The sequence below is a fragment of the Phocoena phocoena genome, chromosome 1, assembly GCF_963924675.1.
Source record: "Phocoena phocoena chromosome 1, mPhoPho1.1, whole genome shotgun sequence".
Lineage (NCBI taxonomy): Eukaryota > Metazoa > Chordata > Mammalia > Artiodactyla > Phocoenidae > Phocoena > Phocoena phocoena.
In genome coordinates this window covers 30142328-30153596 of record NC_089219.1, presented here as the reverse complement: position 1 = coordinate 30153596, position 11269 = coordinate 30142328, and the positions used below count along the sequence as shown (strand labels likewise).

The 11269-nt window shown below is 47.7% G+C and overlaps 1 pseudogene; it reads right to left on the bottom strand.

The window, feature by feature from the left end:
- Nucleotides 1-9013: 9013 nt before the first annotated feature.
- On the bottom strand, nucleotides 9014-9425 carry LOC136124963 (histone H3.3 type 2-like; annotated as a pseudogene).
- Nucleotides 9426-11269: the final 1844 nt, after the last annotated feature.

Sequence of the window (11269 nt, the reverse complement as noted above, 5' to 3'; positions counted from 1 at the left end):
CCTCCAGACCTGATGCAGAACATCAGCCATTTACTGGGCATTTAGCAGTGCTGGACACTCCGTAGAACTTGTTTTATTAGATTTCCATGACAACGTGTGGCTGACCCACTTATTGTTCCCATTTTAGTAATGCAGAGACTGAGGCCCAGAAGACTCTTGCCCAAGAACACACAGCTGGTAAGTGGTGGAGCTGGACTTTGAACCCAGGGAGCCTGGCTTCCCTTGACAGGATGATAATAACATTTTTTTTTTTTTTTTTTTTTGCGGTACGCGGGCCTCTCACTGTTGTGGCCTCTCTCGCTCTCCCGTTGCGGAGCACAGGCTCCGGACGCGCAGGCTCAGTGGCCATGGCTCACGGGCCCAGCCGCTCGGCGGCATGTGGGATCTTCCCGGACCGAGGCATGAACCCGTGTCCCCTGCATCGGCAGGCGGGCTCTCAACCACTGCGCCACCAGGGAAGCCCTATAATAACATTTTAATGAATTTCTTTGGCCTGCAAGAATTGCCATGGGGACTTCCCTAGAGGCGCAGTGGTTAAGAATCTGCCTGCCAATATAGGGGACACGGGTTTGAGCCCTGGTCCAAGAAGATCCCACATGCTGTGGAGCAACTAAGCCCACGTGCCACAACTACTGAGCCTGCACTCTAGAGCCCGCGAGCCACAACTACTGAGCCTGTGTACCACAACTACTGAAGCCTGTGCACCTAGAGCCTGTGCTCTGCAACAAGAGAAGCCACTGCAATGGGAAGCCCGTGCACCGCAACAAAGAGCAGCCCCCACTCGCCGCAACTAGAGAAAGCCTGCACGCAACAATGAAGACCCAACGCAGCCAAAATTAAATAAATTGAAAAAAAAATAAAAAAAGAATTGCCATGGAATGGGGTTTCCCAATCTTTCATCAGACCTCTTCACCCACCCCCGCCGCTCCTCCCACCCCCCAGTCTCTCTTAGCTGTCTTTAGCTCAGGGACATCATTAAAAGGACCTTTGAGTGGTGAGGGGATGTGTAGATGAGGAAGGGAGCAGGGAGTGGAAGAGTAGCGGCAGGATGAGAGTAGTAAAAGCTACCATTAATTAAACACTTACTGCATACCAGCCTCTGTTTTAAGTGTTTTGAGTGTATTAACCTGTTTAATCCTCACAACACCCCTATGAACCCCAAGTAACATTATGATTCCCATTTTACAGATAAGAAAACTGAGGCCACTTGCCCTCCATTATGCAGCTGGTAAGTGGTAGAGCCAGGGCCACCCAGTTGGCTTAACCATCATGCAGTTTGTCCTTGAGGAAGAGGATGCTGCTGGCCCAGTGGTGGAGTCCCTCTAGCCTGCTTCCTCTAGGACATAGAACCTGGAAATTCTGCTTTGGTGGCTGAAGCAGATGTCACTGACTTCCTGATGGTACTCCTCAGCCCAGTGAGCAGCACTTTGCAACTTTCAAGGAGGAGGGAGTCCACGGTCTGGCCTTTTGGGGGCACCAGCCAAGGGTGTCCGACTCCCTCTTTTGCTCCGCCATCTCCCTGCAGGCGCGCAGGCGGGCAGAAGTGGAGCCTGATTCCCGCCGCCCACCGCGGCAGCTCATTTTTCATTCATTTTCTTTAAATGCTTCTTGCTCTGTTTTTAAATCTAATTTTTCAGCTTCTTTTTTTAATCTTCACTCAAGTTGCTTTAATGAAACGAAAATGTGTCTGTTTCCCTCTGCTGGAGCTGCCTGGGGAATTTCAACGTAAAACAAACAAGTTGGCTTTTAAAATTAAGATTTTATGGGTGGCATTTCCTCATTTAATGGGAGGCACAAAAGGCTGGAGCAAAACCAGTTAACACGGGGTTGGGACTCGGTGTTCTGCAGAATTAAGCAGCAGGAGCACAGGGTGCTGGGAGCCGCTAGCTCCGGGGGCGCTGCGCGAGATGCTCAGACAGGCGATGCGGAGGGCGGCGGCCGCCCAGCACCACTGTGCACCCGGGACGGCCCCGCACACGTTTACATGCAGCCCTCACCACCCCATCCCCTGCCCCCAGGACCCCATGCCCAGGTGCCTGTGTGCACACCTGCTCTGTACATTCAGATGGCAGGCGATTGTGTGGGTGAGCAAACAGGGGTAGGGAATGGCTGCTTTGGAGTCCTGGGGTGCTGGACACCGAGTCTGGAGAGGTATCCGTGAAAGAAGCTAAGGTCTCTGCAAAAGCCAGGATTCACTCAGGAATTAACACCCCCGGTACAGTATGAGTCCCATCCTGTCTTGATCACGGCTGTGCCCCAGGCCCCAGACAGAACCAGGAGTGTGGTAGGCGCTCCACAGACACACGATGACCCAACGAATGACTTCATTCGGGGGAACTCAGCAGTGGATCACTCAGAGTCCTTATCACCAACCATAGGACCCTGTTTTTTTTTGGTAGAAATGGTGAAAATGCTACAGGATCCAAGGAGGGAGGGGCAGTCGTGGTGGGATCACCATCAGAGAAGGGCTTTGTGAACCCAGCAAAGGCAGAGTGAAAAGGCAGCCAGCCCAGGGGTCTGGCAGGAGCAAAGGTCTGGAGGTGAGAGGTGGACGTGGCTGAATCTGGCCAGAAAGTACGGTGTGTGCAAGCAGAGGACTCTGGAGAGGTCAGAGGCAGCCAGGTTGTAAAGTGTGGGATGAGGAACTTCGTTGGACTTTATCTCATGGGCAGTGGAGACCCACTGCAAGTTCCAAAGCAGATTGATATGCTCAGAGGTGGTTTCTGGGAGACTGATTCTGGATGCTGGTAGGAGGGAAAGGAAGAGTCCAGCCTGGTTGGGGTGGCATTGGTCCAGGCTGAGCTGAGGACCTCAGGCTGGGTGGTCAAGGGGATGTGGGACCCTCCTGTGAGCCAGGGAGCCCTGGAGGAGGAGCAAGTTGGGGAAGTGGAGGTATTCAGTGTGTCAACGCCAGCCCACCCGCAGGTGTGGACCAGGCTGTGCTGACGACACAGGAAGTAGATTTCACACTGACATTTACAACCCGATCCTGTAAGTACTGGGCCCTGGTGCCACAGCCCTGGGAAAACAGGCCCCATAGCTTCAGAGAAAGGGCCTGGGAGACCTCTTTTGCTTCCTTCATCTCCATCCCGCCCCCACCCCCTAAGTGACTCTTTCTATCCTACAATGGGGCAGATTTCTCCCCATCCCTTCTTCCCTCTGACTCCTGATTCTGCGGAGAGGACCACTCTGGTTACTAGGATCACCAGAGCAGCAATAAGATGGGGAAAACCGAGTGTCCCACCTACTCTGAGTTAGGAAATCTAGCTGGTCACCATGACCACCACCAGCAGCCTTAGAGTCTTCCCCAGTCAGGGCTTCAGACCCACAGATGCACTCCTGGACAGAGTCCTGCAGGCCCCAGACAGACCTCCGGCTGGGATGTGGGCAGTGGGAGCTGGGTCCTGGCTCTCTTGGGAGGGTGTCTTTGAGGGAACATCTGAGGTTGGAGGAAGGGGCTTCCTGATACAGGTCTGTGCCCATCGAAGGGTCGCATCAGAGGCGGGTCTGAGGATCCAGGTGAGAGTCTCTTTGAGACCAATCTGAGAAGCCTGAGGTTTATTTGCAAGTATCTTTGAGGCCTGTTTGAAGGCCTAAAGACTGGATTGGCCTGAGGGCCAGTAGCATGAAACCAATAAAAATGTCCCAAGGCTAAGGCTGATATGACCCTTCTCCCTCCATATAACAAAGAGAGTAAATCTGGCCAAGTTTGCAGCGGGTTCTTATGGCCAGGGGGCTGGTGGAGAGGCTGTCTTTCCTTTGGTGATGGATAACGTTTACCCCAAACCACAAAACAGTTGGCCAGAGACCCCATTCTATCCCAACAACCAGCTGGCTGACCTCGACAAATCTGGCAAAGGCAATACACTTCTTGGGGACCACACCACCTGCCCATCTTCCAGGGGAGAGAGACACCATGTGCCCTATCTGAAATGGGTTTTTAAGTATGAATAGTGGTTTACCTGGTGAGCAAGGTGAGAAGGACCATATCGACTGAGTGACACAGGTGAAGACACGGGAATGTGAAACAGTTTTCTGTGGGCCAAGAGAACTACATCGGTTTTCCTGGAGTCGAGAACTTGCAAGAGCTAGCGTACGAGTATCACACAAAATAAACTGAGAGAGAGCTCCTTGCAAACTGTTGAGTGCTACACAACATGAGGCCTTGCTGTTACCACCCATCTCTCTTGTTTATCACGGGAACCGAATGAGTCAGTATGTGAAGTTGCATTGTAAACTGGAAAGCATGAAAATGTTAATTAATATATTTAGAGAGCAGAGAAATTAAGTGTGAGAATGCGGAGATGGAGTAGACAATTAAAATATCTGCTAATTTCTCTCTTGAATTCACATTTGAGGCAATGTTTGTAAACTGAGAATTATAATTACTTTTCTCCGTCACACCTCTTTTCAGATGAATATACTGTGAGAGGATTATAGTAGCTATTAAAAACACTGTCAATTTCCTGGTAGATCAGTTGGGACTCTTTATATAGCAAGTACCAGAAGACCCAGCACATACTGGCTTACCCAGTAAAAGGAAGGTGTAGTTTTTATGTGATGTGAAAGTGCAAAGGTAGCATGAACTTCAAGATGGGTTTGATCCAGAGTTTGTTAATCCTGATGCTCAGGCTTGTTTCTCCATGTTGGGTACCGATAGTTCCTAGGCTTCTTCCTCCAAATGCTGGGAGAGAGAGAGGGGCGTCCCTTCAGCCAACCATCCAACAGAATTCCTGAGCTTCATGTCTGATTGGACTAACTTGGGTCACGTAGATGGGGAATGCCAGGGTCTGTTTGGCATAGGTCTGGATCAAGTGTCCATCCCTAAAACAATCACTGTGGGACACGAGAAGGTAGAATGGACCCCCACCGTACCTGGGCACTCAAGCGGACCACGGGGCTTCAGGCGTGCAGACCTGGAGTCATGTTGGTTTCTGCCCTCATTGCTGGTTCAGCGTCTAAACTCTCTCTTCCCTGTATCTCCTCCTTTGCAGGCATGATACTGGTCCAGGCCTTGTCCCATGACCCCACATTTATTTTTATTTTTATTTTGCGGTACGTGGGCCTCTCACTGTTGTGGCCTCTCCCGTTGCAGAGCACAGGCTCCGGACACGCACGCTCAGCGGCCATGGCTCACGGGGCCTAGCCACTCTGCGGCATGTGGGATCTTCCCGGACCGGGGCACGAACCCGTGTCCCCTGCATCGGCAGGCGGACTCTCAACCAATGCGCCACCAGGGAAGCCCGACCCCACATTTAAATTACTACCATTGTGGGTTTTTTTTAGCTGCTTACTCAGTCCCTAGCCTCTTTGCTTGCCAGTACATTTTTCTTGATAGCTGCCCAAAACTTTAATCATAGAAAAGAACACATATTATAGCCGATGTGATGAGATGGGAAGCATGATTACAAAATTTAGCTATGGGAAAATTATGATCATTTGCCAAAGACCCAATTTTATCACTAGAAAACCCAGTAAAATTAACTCAAAACAATTAATTATGGCAAATAAAAGAGTTTTGTGAGATGTCGGAAACAAAATAAGAAAAAAGCTCTTTTCTATAACAGCAATAATCAGTTTAAAAATATTGTAGCAGATTACCTGGAGAAGAGGGTTTTTACTTTTTTTCCTGTAACTTCGTGAGGAAGCACACTTGGGGATAGTTGGTTTCTGGAAATCATGTTGGTTTCTAGTGGTGGAGACGCACATGACCTTGAATTAGACCCCTCCCCCCACCCTTTTTAAGAATATCACCAGGATGGATCCTTTATACAAGTAAGGCAAATACCACCTGTTTTTCTAGGAAGAGGCCTGGAAGAAGGAATCTAGGTGCAGGAAGGCAAACCAAGATGGTAATTATTCTGTTTGTTTTTTTGGCGGTACGCGGGCCTCTCACTGTTGTGGCCTCTCCCCTTGCGGAGCACAGGCTCCGGACGCGCAGGCTCAGCGGCCATGGCTCACGGGCCCAGCCGCTCGGCGGCATGTGGGATCTTTCCCGACTGGGGCACGAACCCGCGTCTGCTGCACCGGCAGGCAGACCCCCAACCACTGTGCCACCAGGGAAGCCCCAATTCTGTTTTGTAATGACTGCATTTAAGTGGTTTTCTCTAAATGTGACCTGGTTTTATTGCCTGGGCTAGGAGCAGAGGGGAATAGGGATTTTCAGGTGGAGAGAGAGAGAAAGGGAAAGAGAGAGAGAGAGGAGGGGGGAGAGAGGAGGGGGGAGAGAGAGGGAGAGGGAGGGAGAGAGGGAGCGGGGAAAAAAGAGGAGGAGAAGAAGGGGAAGAAGAGGAAGAAGAAAGAGGGGGAGGGGAGCCAGGAAAAGGAGGACCCAGTGAGGTGACAAGCAGCCCCCCAGGACTGTGTGTGGAACACATGAGCATCTATGTAGCTTCCCCAGGTGCCAAGGTACAATTCTTAAAATATTGTGAACATAATTCTCAGGCAATAGAGAGTGAGCACAATCAAAATTTTATTTAACTCAATGAGGGTTGAGCAAAGCTGATTCAAAGGAGGATATGAGAAACTCGTATGAAAAACAGTGATGGAATATGATGACTAAATTGGTTACAAAATTGGTTAATATCTTATAAAGCAATAAAATCCTACCCTTTGGGGTTATTTTCTCCTCTGGTTGGAAATCATTTGCACTTTATCAGTTTTCTACAAGTGAACATCTAACTTTACAGAGCATGGGCCCTGATCAATAGTAATTAGAACATCAAACAAAGCTGCAGGCCCTAGAGAGTCACCTGGCTCTAGGTGGGCTTGTCGGCCAAGTCATGGGATGGGGAGAGAACTCACAGCCATCTTTTTGCCGATTTCCAAGTTTTGAATAGGACTAGGGGAAAGGAATCTCCTAGAGGAATGTGCAATGGGAATTTGAGTGTTGGGGGCTCAGAAAAGAAACGTGAGCCCAACTTTCACTAAGGTGAAGTGGGGCGAGTAAGAGAAGGGTCAGTTGGTGCCAGTGGCTTGGTGGGCTCCATGTGAGGATGGGAAGATGGGTTGTACCCACCACTGTGCCATGCTGTTTTTTTTTTTTTTTTGCCTGTGTTGGGTCTTCGTTGCTGAGCGCGGGCTTTCTCTAGTTGCAGCGAGCGGGGGCTACTCTTCGTTGCGGTGCGTGGGCTTCTTACCGCAGTGGCTTCTCTTGTTGCGGAGCACGGGCTCTAGGCGCACAGGCTTCAGTAGTTGCGGCTCGTGGGCTCAGTAGCTGTGGCTCACGGGCTCTAGAGCGCAGGTTCAATCGTTTCGGCGCACAGGTTTAGTGGCTCCGCGGCATGTGGGATCTTCCCAGACCAGGGCTCGAACCCGTATCCCCTGCATTGGCAGGCGGATGCTTAACCACTGCGCCACCAGGGAAGCCCCTGTGCCATGTTTTGAGGTACCTCTCCTTGGACTCAGAGTTACACAAACCTTTTTATTTTCTGGAGGCTTTTTCCTGCTTTGTTTTTTTAACTAAATTTTTTATTGTGGTAAAATATACATATATATTTACATAACATAAAAATTACCATTTCAATATTTTTAAAGTGTACAGGTCAGTGGCATTAAGTATATTCACATTGTTGTACAGCCATCACCACCTTCCATCTCCAGAACTTTTTCATCATCCCAGACTGAAACTCTGTACCTGTTGAACACCAGATCCCCGTTACCCCTTCCTCCTACTTCCTGGCGATGACCATTCTACTTCCTGTCTCTCTCAATTCAAATACTCTAGATACCTTATATAAGTGGAACCATACTGTATTTGTCTTTTTGTGACTGATTTCTTTCACTTAGCATAATTTTAAGGTTTATCCCTATTGTAGTAATATATCAGGACTTCATTCCTTTGTTTCTGGATAAACAAGTGTATTTGTAAGTTTAGTCAACGTACATAATTGATCTAAAAACTTCAATAGAATGATAAATTTTAAAACCACTTGGCAAGCCATCTCTATGAAGTGATTTTTCCCAGCACCTTATACCAGATGACACCATTTTAACTGGCAGAGGTTCCATGAGCTGAAGCTGTGTGTCCCTCCCCTACAGCGAGTTTACCCTAAGGGTTATTATAATACAAACTCCACAAGGAAAAGAAGTTCGGTATTGTTCCCTCTTGGTAGAGAAAAGCTCAACCTAGTTATGAGACCAACCACAACGCAAAGGAAAGCTGCACTAACTACTGTATTAGTAACAGATGATGCTGGTGTGAATAACTTGTATTGTATTCTAGAGCCCTTATAAATAGATCCCCCCTGTTAGTGTCTGCATTACCAGCTAGAGGATTAGTTAACATGTGGTAGAATGAGGACTTACGCAAGGTATAATGTGCAAAGCATTTTACTACGTATGAAAAACAAGTGCATTCTAATTAGGAGAAAACCAACCGGACTCCATATCACACACACCTTAATGACAAGACTCCCCACCACATGTGAGTGTAAAACATTTAATTTAAAAATGTTGACACTACAATATATAAAATAGCTATTATAAATGTACATAGTGTGTTCTATAGCTGCCAGGTTTACTTTTTTTCTTTCTTTTTTTTTTTTTTAAGGAAACTGTAAGTTACACTGTGATTAAGACTTGTATCTTCACCCTTGAAAAAGCCCACATTCTATCACAGTGATGTATGGTCAGACTTGACAGCCCCAATCGTTAAACACTTGGATCAAGTCATAACCAGTTTTATTGCAAAAGGACTCTGTACACAGTTATCAATTTTAGTACCTTAACAGCTACCCAACAAGTCATTAACATACAGAAACATACATCATGAGAAGCAAGAAATAGCACCCATCCCTTCTGCATACTAGCAACTTGGCACTCCTGAGCAACGTGCTCACATCACTGAGGTCTGTGAACAGTCAGTCACTTTCCGCATTCATCCTGAGTGAAGGATGGAATGACTTAAGTACAAATGCGGCATATTATAAACAATTTCTTACAGAAGAAGTCACAAAGTAAACCAAAGTATTTTACATAATTTACTACAAAACACCGTAAAAACTTCCTTCACTTAAGCTCTCTCTCCCTGTAGCCGGCGAGCCAACTGCATGTCTCTGGGCATGATGGTGACTCTCTTTGTGTGGATAGCACACAGATTAGTATCTTCAAATAAACTCACCAGGTACGCTTCACTAGCCTCCTGAAGCGCACCGATGGCGGCACTCTGGAACCTCAAGTCGGTTTTGAAATCCTGGGCGATCTCCCCCACCAACCTCTGGAAAGGCAGCTTCCGGATCAGAAGCTTGGTGGATTTCTGGTAACGACGGATTTCTCCAAGAGCAATGGTCCCGGCCCTGTAGCGATGAGGTTTTTTTCATCCCGCGGGTAGAGGGGGCGTTTTCTCGGCCGCTTTAGTGGCCAGCTGTTTGCGGGGCGCTTTGCCACCCGTGGACTTGACGAGCGGTCTGCTTGGTTCGGGCCATTTTCTTTCGCCCCATGCTGAAGTCTTACACCGCTTCTCCGACCGCCGCGCAGTTCCTGCTGCCCAGTAAAGAGCCGTAGCTGCTGAGCTAATGGAAGAAGCTCCTCCAACTAACGACCAAACGGCTCTGCGCTCTTCATTCCTTTTTAAGGCTTATTAATATTTCATTGTATGTATATACTATATTTTGCTTATTCTTTCATCCATCAGTGGACACTTGGGTTATTTCTACCTTTTGGCCGTTGTGAATAATGATGCTGTGCACGTGGGTGCACAGATATCTGTTTAAATCCCTGCTTTCAATTCTTTGGGGTACATTCCTAGAGAAGGGATTGCTGGATCATATCATAATTCTATGCTTAATTTTTTGAGGAACTACTGCACTGTTTTCCACAGTAGCTGCACCATTTTACCTTTCCACCAGCAATGCACAAGGGTTTCAATTTCTCCGCCTGCTTGCCAACACTTATTTTGTCGTTGATTTAAATAATAGCCATCCTAATAGATGTGAAGTGAAAACTTTTAGTTTTTAAATAATTGCTGAGTGTCACTGGATATTAGAAGAAAGTCTGATTGAGATTCTCTCCCTGAGTTTCAATTGCCCAGGAATCTCTGTGGCTGATGCAGTCAAAATGAGGTCATTTCTGCTTCCAGGACCATTCCTAGAAGAAACAAGAAGGGCCCTTGCTTCTGTTGCTTGTTCCTGCCACATGGTGTCGCTGTTGAAGACTTGTCCTGCACAGTCTGAAGGACATCGCTTGCCTGTTGCTACGCTGATGTCTCTGTTGTCTCAGATCCTTCCATGGGCGCCACTAGATCTGCCAGAGGGAACAACACTCCTTGGCTAAGACTACAGTTCCTCTATTAAATTAGACAAATATTTACTGAGTGCCTACTATGTGCCAGGCATTGAGCTATGTCCTCGGAAAACATCAGAACAAAATAGACAACGATCCCTGCCCTTCTGGGGTTAGACAATAAACAATGACCGCAGTAAACAGTAAATTACAAAGCATGTGAAAAGGTGTTAAGCACCATGGGAAGATGAAAGAATAAAACAGGATAAGGGGATTGGGAGTGTGCGGTGGGGAGTTGAGTGAGAGCTGCATCACTGGGAAGACCTTGAATCAAGTCTTGAAGGAGGTGAGCTGTCCCTGGAGGAAGAGTTCCAGGTAGATGGGCCAGTCCTATGGCAGGAGTATTTGGGATATGTTTGAAGTCAGAGTGAGTGAGGGGGATGGGAGCAGGAGAGCAAAGCCTTTAGGGACCATCATAAGGACTTTGGTTTTTACCCTGAGTGAGACGGGGATCCACTGCAGGATTCTGAGCAGAGAAGTGACTTGATCTGACTTGTGGTTTGTTTTTTTTTTCAACTTAAGTATTTATTACTTTTGCAATTTAAAGACTTTATGTTTTGGAGCAGTTTTAGGTTCACAGCAAAATTGAGAGGAAGGTACAGAGATTTCTCATATATTTCCAGCCCCCACACAGGCAGGCGTCCCCTATTATCAACGTCCCCCAAAAGAGTGGGACATTCGTTACAATCAATGAGCCTACAGTGACATGCTATTATCACCCAGAGACCATAGTTTACATTAAGGTTCACTCTTTTTTAAAAAAAATCATTTATTTATTTATTTTTGGCTGCGTTGGGTCTTCATTGCTGTGTGCGGGCTTTCTCTAGTTGCGGCGAGCGGGGGCTACTCTTCATCGTGGTGCGTGGGCTTCACATTGCAGTGGCTTCTTTTGCTGCGGAGCACGGGCTCTAGGCGCGTGGGCTTCAGTAGTTGTGGCGCGTGGGCTCAGTAGTTGTGTCTCGAGGGCTCCAGAGTGCGGTTTCATATG